Source organism: Pristiophorus japonicus, chromosome 6 (genome assembly GCF_044704955.1).
Source record: "Pristiophorus japonicus isolate sPriJap1 chromosome 6, sPriJap1.hap1, whole genome shotgun sequence".
NCBI classification, from domain to species: Eukaryota; Metazoa; Chordata; class Chondrichthyes; family Pristiophoridae; genus Pristiophorus; species Pristiophorus japonicus.
The window spans coordinates 262671704-262697970 of NC_091982.1; the positions used below are offsets into that span (position 1 = coordinate 262671704).

A 26267-nucleotide genomic window follows, 5' to 3' on the forward strand; every position below is an offset into this window, starting at 1 on the left:
AGCATCCTGACCTCTGATTCAGAAGGTTGTGGGTTCAAGCCCCATTCCAAGACATAAACACATCAGAGTAGAAATTCATTTTGGCCCACTTTGGTGCCCTAAATTGGCATTGCACAGCCTCTTTGCCTCCTAGCTGATGCCCCAATTGGGAGGCGTGAGCCTGGCCCAATATTGCGCCTCGAGACTCATTTAATAATTCGAGCCACCTGTCGTGCCTCCACAGGTAGCTCAGCCATTTCAGCAGATGTACGGGCTGCTTGCCTTGCCAGCATAGGCCCTCTGGTAAGTCCCAGGAGGAGGGGCTGGGGAGTGGTGGAGAACAGCCGGCGGGAATGCCATGGAGATGCGAGGACCAATCCAGCTCCTCCTGGCCTCACATCCACACCAGGAAGACCGAAGTGGAGACATTGTAAGAAATTATCTAAATACAAGTCGTTCTTTGTTTAAAGAACTAGTCACAGCATCTCCTTTGGTGCATTGTTTGGAATTGAGGCTGCATCAGTGGAAGCACCCAACACTACTTTTTAAATTCTTGCTATGGAAAAAACATATTGCCATGTCGCTATCTGTTTTTTCATCTGAGCACACTCGGTTGACTAACAAGTTAGGTAAACAGAGCAGAGTGGTACTAGGGCGCTCAATACCTAATTATCTTTTACTGACTAGGACAGTAGTTCATTAAATCTGAAAATGCAGAAAATAATTTTAATAGAAATAAGCTCACTGTGATAGTACCAATCAGTATACAGGTTGGACCTACTTTATCCGGCACCCTTGGGACCTGCCTGTGCCGAATAAGGGATAAGCTTAACTTAGTTTTTTTTGTTGTTGACTGGTTTAATGTAAACCGAAGCATCACTACTCTATCACTGGATACACTTTATTCCTTTTTTAACTGTAATGCTTCTGTGTTGTGTCTGTTTTTTTTGTTAACGGAGAACTCTGTGCAACAGCTGCACGGCACCTCGTGTCAACTGGACTCTGCTGAGGACTCTGTTCCAGTGAATGTAGCAGAAGGTCGGTGCGGCCCCAGCGAGCCCCCAGCGGGCCGGCTGTCAGCGGGCCAGGCATCGGCGAGCCCCCAGCGGGCCGGGTGTCGCTGGCCCCCAGCGGGCTGCGTGTTGGTGGACCCAGCGAGCCCCCAGCGGGCCGGGTGTCGCTGGCCCGCAGCGGGCTGCGTGTTGGTGGACCCAGCGAGCCCCCAGCGGATCGAGTGTCAGCGCGGTCTCAAAGTCGTGGCGGAGGTCGGCCGTGTTCTGTACATGCGCCCCTGGTCACCAGAATCATGCCGGTCGAGGGGTGATGCCGGATAAGGGAGCCCGGATAAGGGAGGGCCAACCTGTACCATTATACTGTGCCACAAAGGGAAAACACACCTTTGATTTAATCACAGGAGGAGGGAGAAATACACTTAATTTTCTCTTGGTAACAAAAATATGTAATGAAAGAACAAGCCCCTAAAACTCTCGAGATGTGATCTTATTTGTTACACCAGGAACAGATCCATTGGTGCTCTCCATCACTGACCTTACTGTAGTTTGTGGGGTGAGCAGGAGACGATAAAAGAAAACGGAAAGAAAAATAAATGATTTTATCCACTGCCTCCCATATTGCTGCCTCCCACTGTTTTCAACATTCATCCGCTGTATGTATCCTTACTCATTGCCTGACCTGTCAGTTACACTTACTCACTGCCTTTCCACTCTGTCTGGACATTATTTCTCTCTTTAATCATTACATTCACTGTTATTCTACTCTCTGTATGAACTGTTGTTTCTCATGGCTTGTTTCAGTAAATGTAAATTTCATCTGCAGTTATTAAAAATCTACTTACTACAGATAAGCACATATCTGATCCATATATATAATTCCACAGTATTAAACTATGTCCCTTTCATGCTCATTACAATGAACTAAGCCAGTCAATATTCACTCCTATTATGCTAACAATTTCCTTTCTCATCCACGCTGTCAAATTCCACCTTCTCATATCTATTCCTATTGTATAGCATTTTAATTACAATTTATTACCAGGGTTTAGAATTCCAACTGGCCAAATCACATTGTATTCACACCAATATTTTTTATTTTCAATGGACTATACATTCCCATTGAGTAGAGTTGCAACAGGCCAGAATTACAAAGTAAAATACTCGTTCTTCTTGTCTTATAGAATTACAGTGAATCACACCTATTCATTTGTATTTTATATAACTTAAATATGCCAGACCATTTCCCACTAATTTTTACACCTTGTATGTACTGATAGTTTGCAAACTGAACACTGACTTTTCTCATGCAATTTAGAGATTACTGGTATGCCTAGTGGTGAACTGATACGAATTGTAGATGGCCTAACATGATCTGTGATCTATTCCTGAACTCTGGAGAGACCAGTTTCAATTTCTTCCTCGAGCAGAGGCCCAACCAGTCCTCATCCACCACCCTGTCCGCCTGGCTGAACTTGTTCTCACAATGAACTTCTCCTTTAACTCCATTCACTTTCTCCAAATTAAAGGTGTTGCTATGTGAACCTGCATGGGTCCTAGCTATGCCTGCCTTTTCGTGGGATATGTGGAACATTCTTTGTTCCAGATCTACTCTGGTCCCCTCCCTCGCCTCTTTTTCCGGTTCATTGATGACTGTATCGGTGCCGTTTCCTGCCTTGAATTTGAAAATTTCATTCACTTTGCATCCAATTTCCACCCTCCCCTCACCTTCACTTGGTCCATCTCCAACTCGACCCTTCTCTTCCTCGACTTCTCCATCTCCATCTCTGGGAATAGGCTTTCGACCAGTATCCACTATACGCCCACTGACTCCCACAGCTCCCTGGACTACACTTCCTCCCACCCCGCATCCTGTAAGGACTCCATTCCATTCTCCCAGTTTCTCCGTCTCTGTTGCATCTGCTCTGACGACGCCACCTTTCACACTAGTGCCTCTGACATGTCTTCCCTTTTCCTCATCAGAGGATTCCACTCCGCTGTGGTTAACGTGGCCCTCGACCGTGTCTGTTCTATTTCCCGCACCTCTGCTCTCACCCCTTCCCCTCCCTCTCAGAACCACAACAGGGTTCCCCTTGTCCTCACCTTTCACCCCACCAGCCTCCATGTTCAACGGATCATCCTCCGCCATTTCCGCCACCTCCAGCGTGACCTCACCGCCAATCACATCTTCCCCTCCCCTCCCCTCTCAACATTCCGAAAGGACCGCTCTCTCTGCGACCCCCTGGTCTATTCCGCAGTCACCCCCAGCATCCCCTCCCCTTCCCATGGCACCTTTCCATGCAAGTGCAGGATATGTAACACCTGTCCTTTTAACTCCTCCCTTCCCACTATCCAGGGCCCCAAATACTCCTTCCAGGTGAAACAACGATTTACTTGTACTTCTTTCAATCTAGTATACTGTATTTGCTGCTCACGATGTGGTCTCCTCTACATTGGGGAGACCAAACGCAGATTGGGTGACCGCTTTGCGGAACACCTCCATTGAGTCCGCAAGTGGGACTAAAGGCAGATAAATCCCCTGGACCTGATGGCTTGCATCCTAGGGTCTTAAGAGAAGTAGCGGCAGGGATTGTGGACGCATTGGTTGTAATTTACCAAAATTCCCTGGATTCTGGGGAGGTCCCAGCAGATTGGAAAACTGCAAATGTAACGCCCCTATTTAAAAAAGAATGCAGACAAAAAGCAGGAAACTATAGACCAGTTAGCCTAACATCTGTGGTTGGGAAAATGTTAGAGTCCATTATTAAAGAAGCAGTAGCAGGACATTTGGAAAAGCAAAATTTGGTCAGGCAGAGTCAGCATGGATTTATGAAGGGGAAGTCATGTTTGACAAATTTGCTGGAATTCTTTAAGGATGTAACGAACAGGGTGGATAAAGGGGAACCAGTGGATGTGGTGTATTTCGACTTCCAGAAGGCATTTGACAAGGCGCCACATAAAAGATTACTGCACAAGATAAAGGTTCACGGGATTGGAGGTAATATAGTAGCATTGTTAGAGGATTGGCTAACGAACAGAAAACAGAGAGTCAAGATTCTCTGGTTGGTAACCAGTAACTAGTGGGGTGGTGCAGGGATCAGTGCTGGGACCCCAACTATTTACAATCTATATTAACGACTTGGAAAAAAGGACCGAGTGTAATGTAGCCAAGTTTGCTGACGATACAAAGATGGGAGGAAAAGCAATGTGTGAGGAGGACACAAAAAAGCTGCAAAAGGACATAGACAGGCTCAGTGAGTGGGCAAAAATTTGTCAGATGGAGTATAATGTCGGAAAGTGTGAGGTCATGCACTTTGGGAGAAAAAAAATCAAAGAGCAAGTTATTATTTAAATGGAGAAAAATTGCAAAGTGCTGCAGTACAGCGGGACCTGGGGGTACTTGTGCATGAAACACAAAAGGTTAATATGCAGGTACAGCAAGTGACCAGGAAGGCCAATGGAATCTTGGCCTTTATTGCAAAGAGGATTGAGTATAAAAGCAGGGCAGTCTTGCGACAGGGTATTGGTGAGGCCACACCTGGAATACTGCGTTCAGTTTTGGTTTCCGTATTTACGAAAGGATATACTTGCTTTGGAGGCAGTTCAGAGAAGTTTCACTCGGTTGATTCAGGAGATGAAGGGGCTGACTTATGAGGAAAGGTTGAGGAGGTTGGGCCTCTACTCATTGGAATTCAGAAGGATGAGAGGTGATCTTATCGAAATGTACAAGATTATGAGGGGGTTTGACAAGTTGGATGCAAATCGGATGTTTCTACTAATAGGGGAGACTAGAACATAGAAACATAGAAAATAGGTGCAGGAGCAGGCCATTCAGCCCTTCTAGCCTGCACCGCCATTCAATGAGTTCATGGCTGAACATGAAACTTCAGTACCCCATTCCTGCTTTCTCGCCATACCCCATGATCCCCCGAGTAGTAAGGACTTCATCTAACTCCCTTTTGAATATATTTAGCGAATTGGCCTCAACTACTTTCTGTGGTAGAGAATTACACAGGTTCACCACTCTCTGGGTGAAGGAGTTTCTCCTCATCTCGGTCCTAAATGGCTTACCCCTTATCCTTAGACTGTGACCCCTGGTTCTGGACTTCCCCAACATTGGGAACATTCTTCCTGCATCTAACCTGTCTAAACCCGTCAGAATTTTAAACGTTTCTATGAGGTCCCCTCTCATTCTTCTGAACTCCAGTGAATACAAGCCCAGTTGATCCAGTCTTTCTTGATAGGTCAGTCCCACCATCCCGGGAATCAGTCTGGTGAATCTTCGCTGCACTCCCTCAATAGCAAGAATGTCCTTCCTCAAGTTAGGAGACCAAAACTGTACACAATACTCCAGGTGTGGCCTCACCAAGGCCCTGTACAACTGTAGCAATACCTTCCTGCCCCTGTACTCAAATCCCCTCGCTATGAAGGCCAACATGCCATTTGCTTTCTTAACCACCTGCTGTACCTGCATGCCAACCTTCAATGACTGATGTACCATGACACCCAGGTCTCGTTGCACCTTCCCTTTTCCTAATCTGTCACCATTCAGATAATAGTCTGTCTCTCTGTTTTTACCACCAAAGTGGATAACCTCACATTTATCCACATTATACTTCAACTGCCATGCATTTGCCCACTCACCTAACCTATCCAAGTCACTCTGCAGCCTCATAGCATCCTCCTCGCAGCTCACACTGCCACCCAACTTAGTGTCATCCGCAAATTTGGAGATACTACATTTAATCCCCTCGTCTAAATCATTAATGTACAATGTAAACAGCTGGGGCCCCAGCACAGAACCTTGCGGTACCCCACTAGTCACTGCCTGCCATTCTGAAAAGTACCCATTTACTCCTACTCTTTGCTTCCTGTCTGACAACCAGTTCTCAATCCACGTCAGCACACTATCCCCAATCCCATGTGCTTTAACTTTGCACATTAATCTCTTGTGTGGGACCTTGCCGAAAGCCTTCTGAAAGTCCAAATACACCACATCAACTGGTTCTCCTTTGTCCACTTTACTGGAAACATCCTCAAAAAATTTCAGAAGATTTGTCAAGCATGATTTCCCTTTCACAAATCCATGCTGACTTGGATCTATCATGTCACCATTTTCCAAATGCGCTGCTATGACATCCTTAATAATTGATTCCATCATTTTACCCACTACTGAGGTCAGGCTGACCGGTCTATAATTCCCTGCTTTCTCTCTCCCTCCTTTTTTAAAAAGTGGGGTTACATTGGCTACCCTCCACTCGATAGGAACTGATCCAGAGTCAATGGAATGTTGGAAAATGACTGTCAATGCATCCGCTATTTCCAAGGCCACCTCCTTAAGTACTCTGGGATGCAGTCCATCAGGCCCTGGGGATTTATCGGCCTTCAATCCCATCAATTTCCCCAACACAATTTCCCGACTAATAAAGATTTCCCTCAGTTCCTCCTCCTTACTAGACCCTCTGACCCCTTTTATATCTGGAAGGTTGTTTGTGTCCTCCTTAGTGAATACAGAACCAAAGTACTTGTTCAATTGGTCTGCCATTTCTTTGTTCCCCGTTATGACTTCCCCTGATTCTGACTGCAGGGGACCTACGTTTGTCTTTACTAACCTTTTTCTCTTTACATACCTATAGAAACTTTTGCAATCGCCTTAATGTTCCCTGCAAGCTTCTTCTCGTACTCCATTTTCCCTGCCCTAATCAAACCCTTTGTCCTCCTCTGCTGAGTTCTAAATTTCTCCCAGTCCCCGGGTTCGCTGCTATTTCTGGCCAATTTGTATGCCACTTCCTTGGCTTTAATACTATCCCTGATTTCCCGAGATAGCCACGGTTGAGCCACCTTCCCTTTTTTATTTTTACGCCAGACAGGAATGTACAATTGTTGTAACTCATCCATGCGGTCTCTAAATGTCTGCCATTGCCCATCCACAGTCAACCCCTTAAGTATCATTCGCCAATCTATCCTAGCCAATTCACGCCTCATACCTTCAAAGTTACCCTTCTTTAAGTTCTGGACCATGGGCTCTGAATTAACTGTTTCATTCTCTTTCTTAATGCAGAATTCCACCATATTATGGTCACTCTTCCCCAAGGGGCCTCGCACAATGAGATTGCTAATTAATCAGGGGGCATAATCTTAGAATAAGGGGCAGCTCATTTAAAACTGAGATGAGGAGGAATTTCTTCTCAGAGGGTTGTAAATCTGTGGAATTCACTTCCTCAGAGAGCTGTGGAAGCCGGGACATTAAATACAGTTAAGACAGAGATAGACAGTTTCTTAACCAATAAGGGATTAAGGGGTTACCGGGAGCGGGCAGGGAAATGGACCTGAGTCCATGATCGGATCAGTCTTGATCGTATTAAATGGCGGAGCAGTTTCGAGGGGCTATATGGCCTACTCCTGGTCCTATTTCTTATTAAGTGAGACCCTGAGCTTTTAGTCGCCTGTCACTTTAATTCTCCAGTCCATTCCCACTCTGACTCTGTCCTTGGTCTCCTACACTGTTCCAACGAAGCTCAACGTAAGCTCGAGGAACAGCACCTCATCTTTTGTTTAGGCACTTTACAGCCTTCTGGACTCAACATCGAGTTCAACAATTTCAGAGCATAAACGCTGACAATCCTTGGCTCCCTTCACCCCTCCCAATCCCCCCTCCCCCCACCCCCACCCCCACCCCCTCAGAACCTGTTTCTTTCTTTTTTTCTGCTTGTCTCTAATGGCAGTTGGTCATTATCCCTCCATTCACACCCTATCTCGACTAATGTTTTTCTAACTCCTGGCATTACCATTTGAATTTGGGTCATCACTTTTGTCTCTCTAATCTCTCCTGTCTTCCAACCTATCACAGACCTTCCCTCTTGTTCTTTCTTCCCCTCCCCCTTTCAGTGCTTGTTAAGGATCCGTTCGAACACTCTCCAGTTCTGATGAAGGGTCGTTGACCCAAAACGTTAACAGCCTTCAATCAATTGATGAGTGATTTGATTGATTAACTCTGCTTCTTCTTCACAGATGCTGCCTGACCTGCTGAGATTTCCAGCATTTTCTGTTTTTATTCCAGTTTCCGTTTGATTTGCTAGTCACTTGAAGAGTAGAATTTGTCTTCACACATGAAATCATTGTGGCAGCACTGACTCATTCATGCATGCTGAAGTGAGAAAAATGTTTGTAATTTGTGTGCAATTAAACAGCTTTAAATTGTTCTGGAATGCAACTGTAATCATCTCAAATTACCTGATCCAAAGGAGAAATAGAATATCGCTGTATCCCAGTGACCAAAACCCATTCCTATTTATCATCACTGTGTGTATATTCTAATCATGACCTATAATTATCCAGGTCTTAATTGTCAGCACACGATGTTCCATCAAATCATTGCCAAATATCACTTAGAGACAGCAGCACATTTTAGATACGTAATCACTTTTGTGTGAAATCGCAGATTTTTGGTAAGTGCTCTGTCTTTGCTTAGTTTGAATCATCGAACAAGTGATTAATTGGATTCAAGCACAGATATGCAAATTAGCTGTATATATAGCAATCTTCATCAAAGGATAATTCCTGTTGCAAGCATATAATTCTTGGAAAACTAGTTATGTGTTTAAAGAGATTCAGCTGTAATATCCATAGGAGGAGAAATTCGGTTGAGACTCATTTGAGGCAGCGCGGTAATTTTAGCACCTTGAAAAGGTTTGCACCTTCCGCTGAGAAATTCGTCACATTCAGTCGAAGAGCTGATGGGCGCTAAATCAGCCGTTGCACACTACAGCTGGGGGGAGGGCGATAATGAAAGTTTGGTCGGTAGATTTGGCGGACCCATAGCGCATGCGCGGAACTGCGAGTCAGATCCTGGGAACTGTCGAGTATTTAAAGCCACGGCTTTAAAGAGCGGGAGGATAGATGCACAGGTAGGTCAACGACGTGTGCACCGCTTCTCGGCTGCAGCCTTTGAGGCGCTCCTGGAGGCCGCGGAACGGTGCCAAGATGCCCTGCAACCTGCAGAGGGACGGAGGTCATCCCCAGAGTGTTCAGGAGGTTGTGGAGGGAGGTCGCACAGCACGTTTTTGCCCGCAACATGGTGTGGAGGACCGTGACTCAATGTCAGAAGAAATTCAATGACCTGACTCGGTTCATCAGGGTGAGTACCCGTTACATTATCTTTGCAATGCCTTCATGTAAGCCTCATTGCTTGACACTGCCCATACCTCCTCTATGTGTGCCAGGCCATGCTCCTCATTGTTGCAGACACCCTCAAAGCTCTCTATAGCTTCCCCAGTCATGCCCCGCCCATCCAAGCGTCTCTCACCTTCTAGCTCCCAACTCAGCCTGAGGACACAAAAAAGATCTTTTAACTCTCCATATACAATCACAGGCCTTCAGCATCATACTTACTCATAGCTCTTTGTGCCTAGACCCCACCTTTTACGCATCCGCTGTGAGCTGCTACGCAGGCTGAGGTGGGGACATTCGCACCTCGCAACATCAGTAGCGAGTCACTTACTACAGACACATGCTGCACACTAGCAGCTACAGACCCACTGACAACTGACAACATCTTGTTTTGTTCATTGTGGGCCAAGTTCACCCACAACAGACGAGAGCAGGAGCGGACTGGAGGAGAGGAGCCAGAGCTCCAGGATCTCAGCGCCATTGAGGAGCGAGTATCTACCCTCATGGGCCCAGCAGTTGGAGCGGTGGCGGTCAGACAGGCAATGTTTTGTCAATGAGCTGTCCGTTTTCTGTGGCAGCCCTGACCCTTCATCCCACATGTCTTACATGTATCTTCAAAGTAGCGATGCCCCCTTCCTTCTTACCTTCCTGCCCCCTCCCCAACTGCTACACACACTTGTGTTGCTTTGTGCTGACAGATGATGAACTAAATGTGCCGCAGCCCTGCTCGTCTGCCAGCGTCCTCACACGAGGGGGAGGATGAGGGGGATGTCGGGGCGTGTGTGGCCACAGACCACGACCCGACACCAGTGCCCGCGAGTGGGGAAAGCAGCTCGGTGGAGAACACCACCAACTTCCGGGGCTTCCCAGATGCTGACACTCCTGGATCCAGTGGCCTGCAGCAACATGCAATGTGAGGCGAAGATCAGGGGCCAGCTCTCAGGAGGGTAAGTTGGCCCAGGAGTCCTGCTAAGAGTCAGGCAGATGAGCACCTGGATTGGGAGGCTCTGTCCAGGCAGTCATCGCTGATGCACCGTGAGGTGACGGGTGCATTGCGGACTGTGCCGCAGAGCGTGGCTGCATTTGGTGTGAGGGTGGCGGAGGCTGCCTCTAGCACGGGCCGTGCCTCTCAGCAGCACACTGAGACCATCCTTGCCCGGCTAGACTGGCAAACGGCCTCAATGAGTGAGAATAGGGTCCCAGAGGTGATAGTGCATGCCATGGTTCACATGGCAGCAGCCATGACATCACAGGCTGAAGCCCCGCAAGGTAAACGAGCCAAAGGAGGACAGCGGAAACGTTATAAGGACACTCTCAAAGCCTCCCTGGTAAAGTACGACATCACCACTGACACCTGGGAGACCCTGGCCGAAGACTGCCCGAGGTGGAGAAAGTACATCCGGGAGGACGTCGAGCTCTTCGAGTTCCAACGCAAAGAGCATGAAGAGGTCAAGCGCAGGCAGCGGAAGGAGCGCGCAGCAAACCAGCCCCATCGACCCCTTCCCTCGACAAATGTCTGTCCCACCTGTAACAGGGTCTGTGGCTCTCGTATCGGACCGCTCAGCCATCAAAGAACTCACTTTGGGAGTGGAAGCAAGTCTTCCTCGATTCCGAGGGACTGCCTATGATGATGATGATGATCAGCACGTGCTCTGGCACTGCCCCGGAGGAGTGGCAGTATGCCACTGGAAATGGAAGGTGCTGACCTTCCTCACGATGACAGCATTCTGGCTCCCGCCACTGCCAGTCCGTCATTGCACCCGAAACGGCCTACACCCCAGCCATCCCACACTGCCGCCTGTCCTGAGGTGGTGCAGTCATTGCAGTCAGCAGTAGTGCCCTCCATGGCCACAGCTGATCAAGGGAGTCCTCCTCGGCCATCTGACCTGCATTCCTGAGACCCACAGCAGCCCTCAAGCAGCCTTGCTGCAGGCACTGAGGACCATTGAGGAGGAGCAGTAGGCGAGGGAGGGGGGTGAGGCAAAGAGGTGGGAAATGCCAACGGAAAACACATTGATTAAAGGTGTCCCCATGGGTCCCATTTACATAATGACTAATATGTTATTAATATGTTGTTTAATTTGAAGGGGCAGGTGCTCCATTGTGTTTTATTTGAGGGGGTGGGGTTTCAATGAAAATGGCCAAGGTCTGATGTGTCTTTGTTGTATATTTTGAAGGGACATCAGCTCCATTTTGTTTCATTTGAGGGGTGTGGTTGTTGGAGGGATGTGTTGCAATTAAATGTAAGCTTCACTGTCTCCTTCAGCCTCTGGCATATGACTGTTGACTTGTTATGGAGATGAGGCATTATTGTGGCACAATGCGAGGCCATTATTAGCTGCATCCCTGAGCTCCCTCTATTTAAGCAAAGCGTTCCCCTATGAGCAGCCGCCAAATAGTCCTGCCGCCTCCTCCGTGGCTGCTGCTGGCCGACGTCGTCTTGCTGGACATTCGGACAGTCGGCAGGCTCCTGTTTCTCCACCTCCTCCTCCTCCTCTCCCTCTAACTCCTCCTCATCAGCCTCCTCCCCCTCCTCCTCTTCCCCCTCCTCCTCCTCCTCCTCCTCCTCCCCCTCCTCCTCTTCCCCCTCCTCCTCCTCCTCATCTGCCTCCTGAGGTGGGCCTGCGATCTCCACTGACCAGGTCTGGGCCCTCATGAGGGCCAAGTTGTGCAGCATCATAATAATAATATTAATAACTTTTATCTATATCGCGCTTTTAACGTAGTAAAACGTCCCAAGGCACAACAGTGATACAGACAAACAGATAAATTTGGCACCAAGCCACAGACGAAATTAAGACAGATGATCAAAAACTTGTTTCAAGAGGTAGGTTTTAATGACCGTCTTAAAGGAGGAAAGAGAGGTAGAGAGGCATAGAGGTTTAGGGAGGGAGTTCCAGAGCTTAGGGCCCAGGCAGCTGAAGGCACGGCCACCGATGGTTGAGCAGTTATAATGAGGGATGTTAAAGAGGCCAGAATTTGAGGAGCGTAGACAGCTTGTGGGATTGTGAGGCTGAAAAAGATTACAGAGATAGGGAGGGGCAAGTCCATGGAGTGATTTGTAAACAAGGATGAATAGGGAGACCTGTTCAAGAGAGTATTGAAGGCTGCCTCCAGAGCAGTACAGACTTCAGAATCGCTGCTTCCGTGCCCCTATTGTCTGCTCGATGATGTTGCAGGTGGCGGCATGGCTCTCATTGTAGCATTCCTCCGGCTCGATGGTGGGAGTGCGCAGGGGGGGTCCTTAGCCAGGTGACCAGGTCGTATCCCTGGTCCCCGAGCAGCCAGCCTCGGCCTTGCCGTGGTGGCTGAAACAGTCGAGGAACAGTGCTCTTCTGCAGGAAAAAGGCATCATGTGCACTTCCAGGATAGCGATCATTGACTGCGAGGATGCCCTGTGTGTGCATTTGCACATCAGCTGCACATTTAGGGAGTGGTATGCCTTTCTGAAGAATTCTGCATTGACGGCACAAATGGAAATAAATGGGTATGATTTGATAGCCATATGGAGACATGGTTGCAAGGTGACCAAGGCTGGGAACTAAAGATTCAGGGGTATTTGCCATTTTGTAAGGATAGGCAGAAAGGAAAAGGAGGTGGGGTAGCTCTGTTAATAAAGGATGAGATCAGTGCAGTGGTAAGAAATGATATTGGCTCAGATGATCAAGATGTAGAATCAGTTTGGGTGGAGATAAGAGGTAATAAGGGAAAAATAAGTCATTGATAGTAGTGGTTTAAAGGCCTCCAAACAGTAGTCACTCTGTGGCACAAGGTATAAATCAAGAAATAATGGAGGCTTGTAAGAAAGGTAAGCAATAATCATGGGCGATTTTAATCTTCATATTGATTGGACAAATCAAATTGGCAATGGTAACCTTGAGGAAGAGTTCATAGAGTATAAGCGGGATGGTTTCTTGGAACAATACGTTGCGGAACCAACTATTTTAGATCTGGTAATGTGTAACGAATCTGGATTAATTAATAGTCTTGTAGTGAAGGATCCGCTTGGGAAGAGTGATCATAACATGGTAGAATTTCAAATTCAGTTTGAGAGTGAGATAGCTAGGTCTTAAACTAGTGTCCTGAACTTAAATAAAGGTAATTACAAAGGTATGAAGGCAGAGTTGGTTAAAGTAGACTGCGAAAATATATTATAGGGTAAGACTGTAGAAACACAATGCCAAACATTTAAGGAGATATTTCACAACTCTCAGCAAAGATTTATTCCAGTGAGAAATAAAGATGCTAAGAGAAGGATGAACCATTCCTGGCTAACTAAGAAAGTAAAGGATGGTATCAAATTGAAAACAAAGGCATACGATGTTGCAAAGGATAACGGAAGGCCAAGAGGATTGGGAAATATTTAGAAACCAGCAAAGGATGACTAAAAAAACGATAAAGACAGAGAAGATAGATTATGAAAGTAAATTAGCAAGAAATATAAAAACAGACAGTAAGAGCTTCTACAGATATATAAAAAGGAGTCGAGTAACTAAAGTAAACGTTGGTCCCTTAGAGAATGAGACTGGAGAATTAATAATGGGAAACAGGGAAATGGCAGAGACTTTGAACAAATATTTTGTATCGGACTTATGGTAGAGGACACTAAAAACATCCCAATAATTGATAGTCAAGGAGCTATTGTGGGGGGGGGGGGAAATTAAAACAATCACTATCACTAGAGATAAAGTGCTAGGCAAACTAATGGGACTAATGGTGGACAAGTCCCCTGGACCTAATGGCCTGCATCCTAGGGTCTTAAAAGAAGTGGCTGCAGAGATAATGGATACATTGATTGTAATTTACCACAATTCCCTGAATTCTGGAGAGGTCCCAGCAGACTGGAAAACCGCAAATGTAACATTTCTATTTAAGAAAGGAGGGAGACAGAAAGCAGGAAACTATAGACCAGTTAGCTTAACATCCGTCATTGGGAAAATGCTGGAGTCCATCATTAAGGAAGTAGTAGCAGGACATTTAGAAAATCTTAATGCAGTCAAGCAGAGTCAGCATGGTTTTATGAAAGGGAAATCATGTTTGACAAATCTGCTGGAGTGTTTTGAGGATGTAACGAGCAGAGTGGATAAAGGAGAACCAGTTGTCGTATATTTGGATTTCCAGAAAGCATTCGATAAGGTACCACACAAAAGGTTACTGCACAAGATAAAAACTCATGGGGTAGGGGGTAATATATTAGCATAGCTAGAGGACTGGCTAACAGAAAACAGAGAGTTGGGATAAATGGATCATTTTCTAGTTGGCAAACTGAAACGAGTGGGGTGCCACAGGGAGCATTACTCGGGCCTCAAGTATTTACAATCTATATTAATGACTTGGATGAAGGGACCGAGTCTAATGTAGGCAAATTTCCTGATGATACAAAGATAGGTGAGAAAGCAAGTTGTGAGGATGATGCAAATAAACAACAAAGGGATATAGACAGTCTCAGTGAGTGGGCAAAAAAGTGGCAGATGTGGTATAATGTGGGAAAATGTGAGGTTATCCACTTTGGGAGGAAAAATAAAAAAGCTAATTATTATTTAAATGGGGAGCGTTGTACAGGGCGATCTGGGGGTTATTGTGCATGAAATGCAAAAAGTTAGCATGCAGGTACAGCAAAGTAATCAGGAAGGCAAATGGAATGCTGGCCTTTATTGCAAAGGGGATGGAGTATAAAAGTAGAGAAGTCCTGCTCCAACTGTACAAGGCGTTGGTAAGACCACACCTGGAGTACTGCGTACAGTTTTGGTCTCCTCATTTAAGGAAGGGTATACTTGCAGCGGAGGCAGTTCAGAGAATTGATTCCTGAGATGAAGGGGTTGTCATACGAAGAAAGGTTGAGCTGGTTGGGCATATAATCCTTGATGTTTAGAAGAATGAGAGGTTATCTTATTGAAACATACAAGATTCTGAGGGGGCTTGGCAGGGTAGATGCAGAGATGATGTTTTCCCTCATGGGAGAATCTACAACTAGAGGGCATAGTTTCAGAATAAGGGGCCGCGCATTTAAAACAGAAATGAGGAGGAATTTCTTCTCTCAGAGGGTCGGGAATCTTTGGAATTCTCTACCCCAGAGAGTTGTGGGGGCTGGGTCTTTGAATATATTTTTGAATGATAAGGGAGTCAAGGGTTATGGGGAATGGACGGGGAAGTGAAGTTGAGGCCAGGGTCAGATCAGCCATGATCTTATTGAATGGCGGAGCAGGCTTGAGGGGCCAATGGCCGACTCATGCTCCTACTTCTTATGTTCTTATTCTGGAATGGTTCTCGCAAGGCCACATGTGTGCAGTCAATTGCTCCTTGCACCCGAGGGAAACCCGCTATCCTGGCAAACCCACACATGCATTCATCCTGTTTCTCCCTAGTCATCGAGAAGGTAATGAAGTCCAATCAATGGATGTAGACAGCTTGTGTGACATCGCGGATGCAGCGATGTTCTGCGAATTGCGAGACGCTGCATATGTCCCCTGGTGCAGCCTGGAGGGAGCCGGAGGCATAGAAGGTAAGTGCCACTGTGACGTTCACCGCGATGGGCAGTGCAGTCCTGGTGCCGTTGTGAGGCTGCAGGTCTTCCTGCAGGAGATGGCATATCTCTGTAACAAATTCCTTTCGGAAGCGCAGCCTTCTAACACACTGCTCCTTGGACAGGTCCAGGTATGAGAGTTTTCGCTGGTAAAGCCGTGGGAGGTAAGGCCTCCTGCCCTGACGTCTAGGAGCTCTCCTCCTTCGGCCACCAACATGGTCAACAGCCTTTCTCTCTTCACGACACCTTGCTAGAGCATGTAGAATGTGATGCTGCCGACCTAGTACTGCCCCCATTAAAGTTTTAGAAATAGGTTTCTCTCAAGTTCAACTGTTATGTCTGTCTGCCGCTGCAAACTCGGAGTCTGACACACCATGCTCTGTGTAAACGTTGCACTGACTGTGACCTTCGAGGGAAGCACTTCCTCATCCCTTTAAGTAGTCACCAGTTAATGACTCTGCAAGCCTGTACTGACTGTTTTTCCAGGACGTTGTTCTTGGCGGGCACTGAATGAGGTAGCCGCACCTAATTTACCGACCGGGGCGCAAACGTGGGATCAGGATTGACGTCATGATCGGAGTGATGACCCTGAGATGCTGAATGCCCGCAGCGCTTGGTCTGCCCTCCAGGCCTCTATAACCAGTGCCTGTGAAGAGACACTTGGTCACTCAACCAGAAAACATCAGGACTGGTTTGATGAAAATGATCAGGAGATCAAAGAGCCAATAGATCGCAAGCGCAAGCATTTGTGAGCTTCAAGCAACAACCCAACTCGGGAGCTGCAAAATAACATTATAGACAGCTCAAGGCTCAGGTCCACCAAAAAACCCGGGACCTAAAGAACAGGTGGTGGATGGAGAAAGCACAGGAGATACAACAACTGGCCGATAGCCATGGTAAGTGAGAATTCTTCATTGCAGTCAAGGCCACCTATGGTCCAACTGCCAAGGCCCCACCCCACTCCTGGCCAAGAATGGGGAAACACTCATCAAGGACACCGAGGTTGTCAGGGCCCGATGGAAGGAGCACTTTGAAGATCTCCTCAATCGAGACTCTGCCTTTGATTCGAGTGTTCTCAACTCCATCCCGCAGCATGCGACCCGCCACCACCTCAGTGAGACCCCAACGTCACACGAGGTAGGCAAAGCCATAAAACAGCTCAAGAACAACAAGGCTACGAGTGGGGATGGAATCCCTGCTGAGGCGCTAAAGTATGGCGAAGAGGCGCTGTTGGCGCGGATACATGACCTCATCTCTCTCATCTGGAGGGAGGAGAGCATGCTGGGAGATGCAGTGATCATGACCATTTTTTAAAAAGGGGACATGTCCGACTGCGGCAACTACAGGCAAATCTCCCTGCTATCAGCCACTGGGAAGGTTGTCGCTCGAGTTCTCCTCAACCGTCTTCTCCCTGTGGCCGAGGAGCTCCTCCCGGAATCACAGTGCAGATTTTGGCCCTGATGGGGCACAACGGACATGATCTTTGTAGTGCGAAGGAAAATGCAGGGAGCAGCGCCAGACCTTATATATGGCCGCCTTCGATCTTACAAAGACCTTTGACACTGTCAACCGTGACGGTCTATGGAGCGTTCTCCTCCGTTTCGATGCCCCCCCCAAAAGTTTGTCAACATCCTTCGCCTGCTTCACGATAACATGCAGGCCATGATCCTTACCAACGGGTCCTAATTCACATCCGGACCGGGGTCAAACAGGGCTGTGTCATCGCTCCAACCCTCTTCTCAATCTTCCTCACCGCCATGCTCCACCTCACAATCAACAAGCTCCCCGCTGGAGTGGAACTAAACTACAGAACCAGTGGGAAGCTGTTTAACCTTCGCCGCCTCCAGGCCAGGTCCAAGATCACCCCAACCTCTGTCATTGAGCTGCAGTACGCGAAGGCTGAACTCCAGGATATAGTCAATGTATTAACTGAGGCATATGAAAGCATGGGCCTTACGCTTACCATCCATAAGACAAAGGTCCTTCACCAGCCTGTCACCGCCGCACAGCACTGCCCTCCAATCATCAAGATTCACAGCGCGGCCCTTGACAACGTGGACCATTTCCCATATCTCAGGAGCCTCTTATCAGCAAAGGTAGACATTGATGCGAAGATTCAACATCGCCTCCAGTGTGCCAGTGCAGCCTTCGGCCATCTGAGGAAAAGAATGTTTGAAAACCTGGCCCTCAAATCTATCAGCAAACTCATGGTCTACAGGGCTGTAGTAATACCCGCCCTCCTGTATGGATCTGAGACATGGACGATGTATAGAAGGCACCTCAAGTCACTGGAGATATATCATCAACGATGTCTCCGCAAGATCCTGCAAATCCCCCGGGAGGACAAGTGCACCAACATTAGTGTCCTCGTCCAGGCTAACATCCCCAGTATTGAAGCACTGACCACACTCGATTAGCTTCGCTGGGCAGGCTACATAGTTCACATGCCAGATACGAGACTCCCTAAGCAAATGCTTTATGCGGAGCTCCGTCATGGTAAACGAGCCAAAGGTGGGCAGCGGAAGTGTTACAAGGACACCCTCAAAGTCTCCCTGGTAAAGTGCGACATCACCACTGACACCTGGCCGAAGACCGCTCGAGGTGGAGAAAGTGCATCCGGGAGGGCGTTGAGTTCTTCGAGTCTCAATGCAAAGAGCGTGAAGAGGCCAAGCGCAGACAGCGGAAGGAACCCGCGGCAAATCAGCCCCATCCACCCCTTCCCTCGACGAATGTCTGTCCCACCTGTGACAGGGTCTGTGGCTCTCGTATTGGACTGTTCAGCCACCACAGAACTCACTTTGGGAGTGGAAGCAAGTCCTCCTCGATCCCGAGGGACTGCCTATGATGATGATGATGATGATTATGGTCAGCAGCCAGGCGCTACTGGTTTGCGGCCCTGGTGAGCATCTAATGAGTTCTTGGTCGGGATTCTAAAAGCTGCGCTCCTGGTCGGTGACCTCTTACCCCCGTTAACACCCCGTCTGGCTGCTAACTGAGGCATTAGACAACTGAAAATCCAGATAGTGTGAGAACAGGTCGCATAAACAATTCCATGGGCTTTGCAAACAGTAGCTATAGCAGATAGTTAGTGAAATACCAGGAAAATAATCTACAATGAACACAATGAAAAGTAAAAACAAGTTAATTATTATGACACATGCCCCCTGATGGATATAGGAACTGATAAACCCTCCTGAATTTAGGCTATTTTCTGGCACTTCCTTTTACTGGCTATTTCTAAAATTTTGTTTCAATTCAGCAGCATTCAGCAGTTAATTTCATTCTCGCATTTTGAGCCTCTAATGAATCTCACATTTTGCAATCGTTATATTTGCAATTCTATCAGGAATTTATCTTACTTTGTGGTTGTGATTTATTGATGTGCTATTTCAGTGACAAATCCATGAGATATACCTATCATTAGGGATGACAAGGCCAATCCTGCAAGAAGGAGGTTAATTTACAAAGTTGGCCATTTGTTTGATAATCAATAATAGCTGATGAGTGACCAGTAATAAAACCAGACAACACAATGAAATTACATGCATTGCAAAAGCTTTCGGAATATCAGAATATAATTCCAAGAGCCTATATCTATGGCCTTTGTATCGAACATCAGTAGGGGTCAGGGAATAAGATTGAAAAATCTCCTTGGCCGAATCAGTTGCATATAACAGAGTGTGCATCAATTTTCATGTGTAACAAGATGCACTCCTGCTGCTGCATTGCACTATTACGGCTAGCATGCTTAATACCCCCTGGTCAGAGGTCACAGTGCTGCTAATATCTTCGATAGTTTTTAGATTAACCCATCTGTAAAGAACATTTAACATACACTGTAGTATAGATGAGTACTAAGAGACATTTTTGTTTGATAAAATAAATAGTCAGTCTCAAAAATGCTGGCCAATTTGAATGTAGAGTGTGTCGCCCCCACCCGTCACTGCTGTCCCAACCCCCCTCCCTTATGTGTGTGGATGCATGAAAGCTGTAACGTAAGTGAGAAGTGACTTTACAGGGTAAATCCTGCTGGTTATTATTTCATTGCTATGTGCAAGTTGGTTGCTGTGTTTCCCCATATTACAACAGTGGCTGCATTTCAAACACTGTTGTATGGATGAGCTCAAAGGCTGCTGATATGGGGGTCAAAAGTAGTGGGTGGGGTAAAAAGCTACCCTTTAATAAATTCCTCTTTAATCACCCTGTAAGTAGTAGATGGAAAGTTCAAGACCAGATGGAAGGATATATTGGCATTGGAGGGAGTGCAGTATAGGTTTACCAGAATGTGGATTTCAAGGGTTAAATTATGAGGAGAGATTAGAAATTAGAAGGGTAAGGGGTGATCTGACTGAAGTTTTCAGGATATTAAGGGGAACAGATAGGGTGGGTAGAGAGAGACTATTAACACTGGTTGGGGATCATCGGTCTAGGGGGCATAATCTAAAAATTAGAGCCAGACCTTTCAGCAGTGAAATTAGGAAGCCTTTCTACACACCAAGGGCTCCATTTTCTCCAAAGCATTTTTCTGGCGTACTTGAAGAGTTACGCCCGATTTTTTGTGGGTCAAGTACGCCAAAAAAAAAGTGTTGTAAGTTTCCCCATTGGATCTCTTCATTTAGGCGTGGCCTAACCCGAGGGGGAGTGGAGCGTTGATCTGCGCCAAAAAGATCAGGCTGCCATGGTAACCAGGGACACAATGCGCATACAGCCATCTCCCAACACATTAAAAGAATTGAAAAACACATAGCACCACCTTACCTCCAACCCCGCCCAAAGGCTGTCTGGTCCGATTGCATTCTCGGTCGACGGTTCGGGTCTCTCTCGCTCTCTCCCGCGAATGGGACCGAACTGTGTGTCTGAACCAGGGACCGAGAATGGGACCGAACTGTGTGTCTGAACCAGGGACCGAGAATGGGACCGAACTGTGTGTCTGAACCAGGGACCGAGAATGGGACCGAACTGTGTGTATGAACCAGGGACCGAGAATGGGACCGAACTGTGTGTATGAACCAGGGACCGAGAATGGGACCGAACTGTGTGTCTGAACCAGGGACCGAGAATGGGACCGAACTGTGTGTCTGAACCAGGGACCGAGAATGGGACCGAACTGTGTGTATGAACCAGGGACCGAGAATGGGACCGAACTGTGTGTATGAACCAGGGACCGAGAATGGGACCGAACTGTGTGTATGAACCAGGGACCGAGAATGGGACCGAACTGTGTGTATGAACCAGGGACCGAGAATGGGACCGAACTGTGTGTATGAACCAGGGACCGAGAATGGGACCGAACACCCTTTGGGCGGGGTTGGAGGTAAGTTACTGCTGTGTGTTTGTCAATTCTTTCAGTGTGTCCGGGCATTTGCTGCGCCGTTTTCCTTACCTGCTCCGATTTCCTTAACTCGAGGGAAGGTTTTTCAGGTCAGGCCACATACGCTGGCCTAATCAGAACTGGAGTAACTCTCAGCTGGCCAAACTTCCCTAAATGGCCAGAAGTGGTGTAGGTGGCTGGTTATGCCCCCTTTGAAAAAAAAACTGACTTAAAAAATTCGTAACTAACTGATTTACACTGGTGCAAATTGATTGGGAAAACTGGGGATTTTTAAGTTAGGCCAGAAAAAGCAGCCTGCTCCAAAAAAAGTGGCGCAAATAGTGGGGAAAATTGAGCCCAAAGAGTGATAGAAGTTTCAAACTGTCTTCCGCAAACAGCAATTGATGCTAGATCAATTGATAATTTTAAATCGGAGATTGATACCATTTTGTTAACTAAAGGTATTAAGGGATATGGGCCAAATGCAGGTATATGGAGTTAGGTCACAGATCAGCCATGATCTCTTTAAATGGCAGAACAGACTCGAGGGGCTGAATGGCCTACTCCTTTCCTATGTCCCTATTAAATCCTTTCAGAAATAATTTTGATAGAAGTGTTGATGAATGATCAGGAAATTACAAATATATTGAATAAATTCTTTACAACAATCTTAACAAATATAAAGTGTTATTATATTGCTTTGGTAGTGATTAATAAAATATATATTATGATGAAACACAGTTCGGAAATTGATCTACAGTGTGAGCTGATAAAGTTAGGTCCTCAAATGTTAAATCAAATAAATAAGAATAAAGACTGCTTGTTAATTCAGTCTTGAATTTAAGTATGCAATATTAGTGTAGAAATAATTAAAATAAATGGAGTAGCCTTAGAGGAATTTCATACAGAAACATTAAGCTAATATCACACAGTATAATTTTGAGGCTTTAAAATAACATGTTTTTCAATTCCTCCATACATTCAGAAAAATGAATTTTAGATTCCAAAACTGCAACCTTTAAATTATTATTTAGATGGATTTAACAAAGAAGTATAAAACTTGGTTTTTCTTTATAATAGAAACCATTTGCGTATTATGGCTTCAATTTGCAAAACTGGGCAAGGGATTTCTTATTTAAAATATATTCAAACCTTGCACTGCACCAATCAGAGCAATATCTTCACCAAGCCCCACTTGTCTAAAACATCGGCACATCTTCCAGCTACAGTCATGAAACATCACTTGTGTAAAGCATCTACATGCCTTCCAACTATACTCAACACATGCCAATCGTCTAAACAACTTAAACTCCTTCCAGCCAGTTTCCTCCAATGACACTCATCTAAAGGGTACCTTTTCATCACAGACACTTCATTAGATGCCAATTTTCATAAGCATCCATTTTGCTGTAAGCCACATTCACCATACACCATCTGTCTAAAGTGTCTAAATCTTCCAGCCACATTCACCAAGTGTGACTAAATGACAGCATACATATTACTTCTGGCCATTTTTGTCAAACATTACTCATCTGAAGTGTACACATTTCTGCCAGCTATTTATCATTTGAATCATCCATGTTTCTCCAGGCTTATTTGCCAATACCAGTTGCCTTAGTGTCCACACTCTTTCAGTTTCATTAACCACAATGCCAGTCATCCATGGGATTGTATGTCCCCCCTGGTTGCATTCACCAAATACATGGTCAAAGGTTTTTTGCTTTTGATCTTTTTATACATTTTTTCATATTATTCTGCTTTTATTCCTGTTCTTATCTGAAAGGACACTGTTTTCCATTAGTAAAATTAAATTGTTATTTTGTCCTTGCTAGAAGGTAAATTCTAAATTGAAAAATGGATGGTAGTTCTTCATGCTTTTGTGGCTTTGCATTATCTGTCATATACACAACCATGCACACAGAAGCAGAAGGAATTGTGGAGGGATAGAAACTGAGAATTAGACAGATGCAGGTACATGGGCACATAGTAAAAGATGTTGAAAAATAGACACACTGAGCCCCAAAGAGGCAATGAGAGGCAGATAGACAGACATATATAGACAAGACATGCAAACATCCATGTGTGTTTCACTGCATAGATTTTTGCATTGATAAACGCAGGAGTTAGATTATAGCCTACGAGAGAACTAAAAACATTTATTTAAGCAAGAGAATAATTAAACCGAATGACAAACAATAAAGAATAAAAGATACAGAGCTGCTTTGCTTGTGCATTGATCTACAGAGTGATTGGGAAGTGGAGAAAAAGTGATTGAAGTTTGCCTTGAAGGTTAGGTTCAATCAGAATGCAAGAAAGTTGGGAATAGAAGTGACACTGTTGATATCAAACAGATTACATAACCTTGCTTTTCAGGAGTCATCTTACATGTAATTGTCATTATACAATCATATCCCAGCCAACCTTTGCTTTTACTGAAAAAGTACATTTCTCTTACCAACTTTGATATTTATTCAGTTTTTCCACTCCACTCCTTTCTCCTTTTATAGCTATAATAACCTTCTGCAATCAACTGCTGCCAACTGCTTGAGACGAAACAGATGGGCACATCTGCTGATTTAGTCTTCTTTCCTTTGGGAAGGAGCTTGGCTCCTGCCCTGTGCTTTCTCTGTGCCATATATCAGTGTGGCTCAATTTGTAGTATTTTGCCTCTGAGCCAAAAGGTTGTGGGATAAAGCCCTCACCTGGATTTGAGTAAATAAAAGCTAGGCTGATATTCCAGTGCATTACAGAGCATATTTGGATGGTGGTAAACATTGGTTTAGGTGGACATTAACGATCCCATTGTACTATTTGAGGAAAAATGGGGAAATTTTCCAGTATCCTGGCCAAAATACTTTTCTCAAGCAACACCTTAAAAGCAGACCATGCCTTCTTATTGTTGGTTGTGGGATCTTGGTGTGTACAAAATGGTTTCTGCAATTGTATATATAACAGTCATTGTACTTCAAAGTAATTCAAAGTGCTTTGAGAGACATAATAAGTCATGATATTAATTATACTTCTTTCTTTGAATACAAGTGCTCCCCAGCCTCCACAAAGAAAGCTTAGGCCTCCCTGCCTTGGACCTACCCTCTTCCTGAGCATGAGACCCTCCGTTAGAAGCCCCAAACCTGCCACCTACCTTGTTTCACCAGGCAGCTTCCGGGCAATGTGATTTTCTGCTGCTTCCCACCAACTTCCTGCCCATTCTGCCTGTATCCGTGTTTACTAGCGGTTTTCAAAGTGTGCACTCAATGAACAAATGACCATCAGTGTGCGGACTCCCGCAGCAGCCTGCTGGTAAAGATCCTCCTCAAGGACTTTGAAAGAAGATATCTCTCAATGATTAAAATCAGATTGAATCCTAAATTGAAGTCAATTCCCAGCTCCACCTGGGGTTTACAGCAAACATGCATATTGGGTGCATCCTGCAGGTGAGCAAGCCCCCAGTTATGCATGAATCGCCCATTGGTTGATAAAAATGCTTGGAATGTACAGGGATGTGGAAAAATAATTGCTCATTAATTCAGTATACGCTGCTCACAATTGAGTTCAAGAGTTCAGCCTCAGACCAGTGCAGCTTCCTCTTAAGACCAGACTCGGTCACTTATTAACGAAGCATAACTTAGGAGACATAATGATGTCCTTGAGAAGCTAAGCAGTTACATTAATGCTTCGGTGCATGCTGTATTTCAATATTGACAGATATAAGGGACCTGTCTCTGTAATCTCTTCGTGTAAGTTTAATTTAAAATCGTGAAATAAAAGACAATGATCAAAAAATTATAAAGCCTGCACCAATTTAATTTTTGGGTCAATTCACCTCCAATGCCACTTAGTGATGTTTTCAAACAGAGTACTTATTAATAATCTTAAAAAGTGAGGAAAAGTAATCCATCAAGCTGGGCGTAAACAGAGATAATGTGCCATGGCATTTTTATGTGTATGAACATCCTTTTTAGTTTAGTTATACATACTTGAACAGAACATTTAATTAAGATGCATTGTTACATTAAGAGAGAAAGAAGATCTTCACAACTGCAATTTCAAATAATTACTGGTAATTATTAGTTCATTTTCCTGTTTCAATTAAAAAATGCTCCCCAGTAGCACAGATGTGAAGTTTGTCGGCTTGAAATTAGACAAGGGCGGGAACACAAATCAGCCGGCGTTACATCAGTCACCTGCTGTGCGCTTCTCCCCCGTTTTCTTCCACTGACTTCAATCATATTGAATATCGGGCATGTCGTATAACGGGCGGCAAGTGTGATTCCACCTGTTGTGCATGCCCACCGTGTCTGATTTTGCTGCCTCTGTCAATGAGCCATATGGACCAGGAAGATTCCAGGTTCAGTCTATGGTGAGTTATATGACTGAGCTGGGTAATGGTAAGGGCATCCCTGATTTAAGAAAGGAAACATTGGGCTGAGTTCCTGTTGCTACTTGCTTGCTGAACATGCATGTGTTTGGATGCCAGGTGATGACAGGATCCTCCACAATTGGATGGCCTACCAGCACTTAGTGTTAAAGCCCAGACATGAATAATGGAATGGAATAAAAGAATTTCAAACAAAACGCCACAAACTCCGTTACCTCGACATCAAGTCCATCTTCATCCCTGGCCACTGTTTCAGGCTGAACCAGACTGTTCACAACCTTGATTCCCGATTTGACCCTCATTTCCTCGCCATCAAAAAGAACGCCTACTTCCACTCCAGAACACTGCCAGTCACTGCCTCTGCCCCAGCTCATCTGCTGCTGATACACTCATCCATACTTTTGTTACCTCCAGACACGACTATTCCAATGTTCACCTGGGAGTAATGTGCAGGGTTGCTTGGAAATAATAGTGCACCTTTTAAAAATCAAGTCTGACCCAAAGATTACAGCATCAGGTTGAGGGAGCAGCAGGTAAATAACAAAGTGTTTGGGTTAGTGAGTTGACTGTGCATTAGATGGCTCATGTGTCATTTTGTCCCACTTCTCAAGAATAATTTCAACTGGAGCATCTGGCACAGATAGCTGAAAAAGGGACAAGGATATGGCAAGGAGGAAAAGAAGAAGAGAGCACAATTTCAGTGAAACCAATCGATAAACCTTCCTTGAAGAGACTGAATATATGAGACACAGGCTGTAGGGTCTGCATGGAAGACTAGCTCAAATAAATGTGTTCTGTGCCTTGTGGAGGGAGGGAGCACTGGCACTCCAACTCTCGCACTCCCAAACTGCAGCCCAGTGCTCTAAAATGTTAAATGCCCTGACCATGCCAGGCAAG

At 45.6% G+C, this 26267-nt stretch overlaps 1 protein-coding gene across 3 annotated transcripts in view; it reads right to left on the minus strand.

Annotated features, from left to right (window-relative positions):
- The window catches only part of sphkap (SPHK1 interactor, AKAP domain containing), a 447045-nt gene that overhangs the window by 250883 nt on the left and 169895 nt on the right, over positions 1–26267 (minus strand). The gene's annotated exons all lie outside the window — the stretch shown is intronic.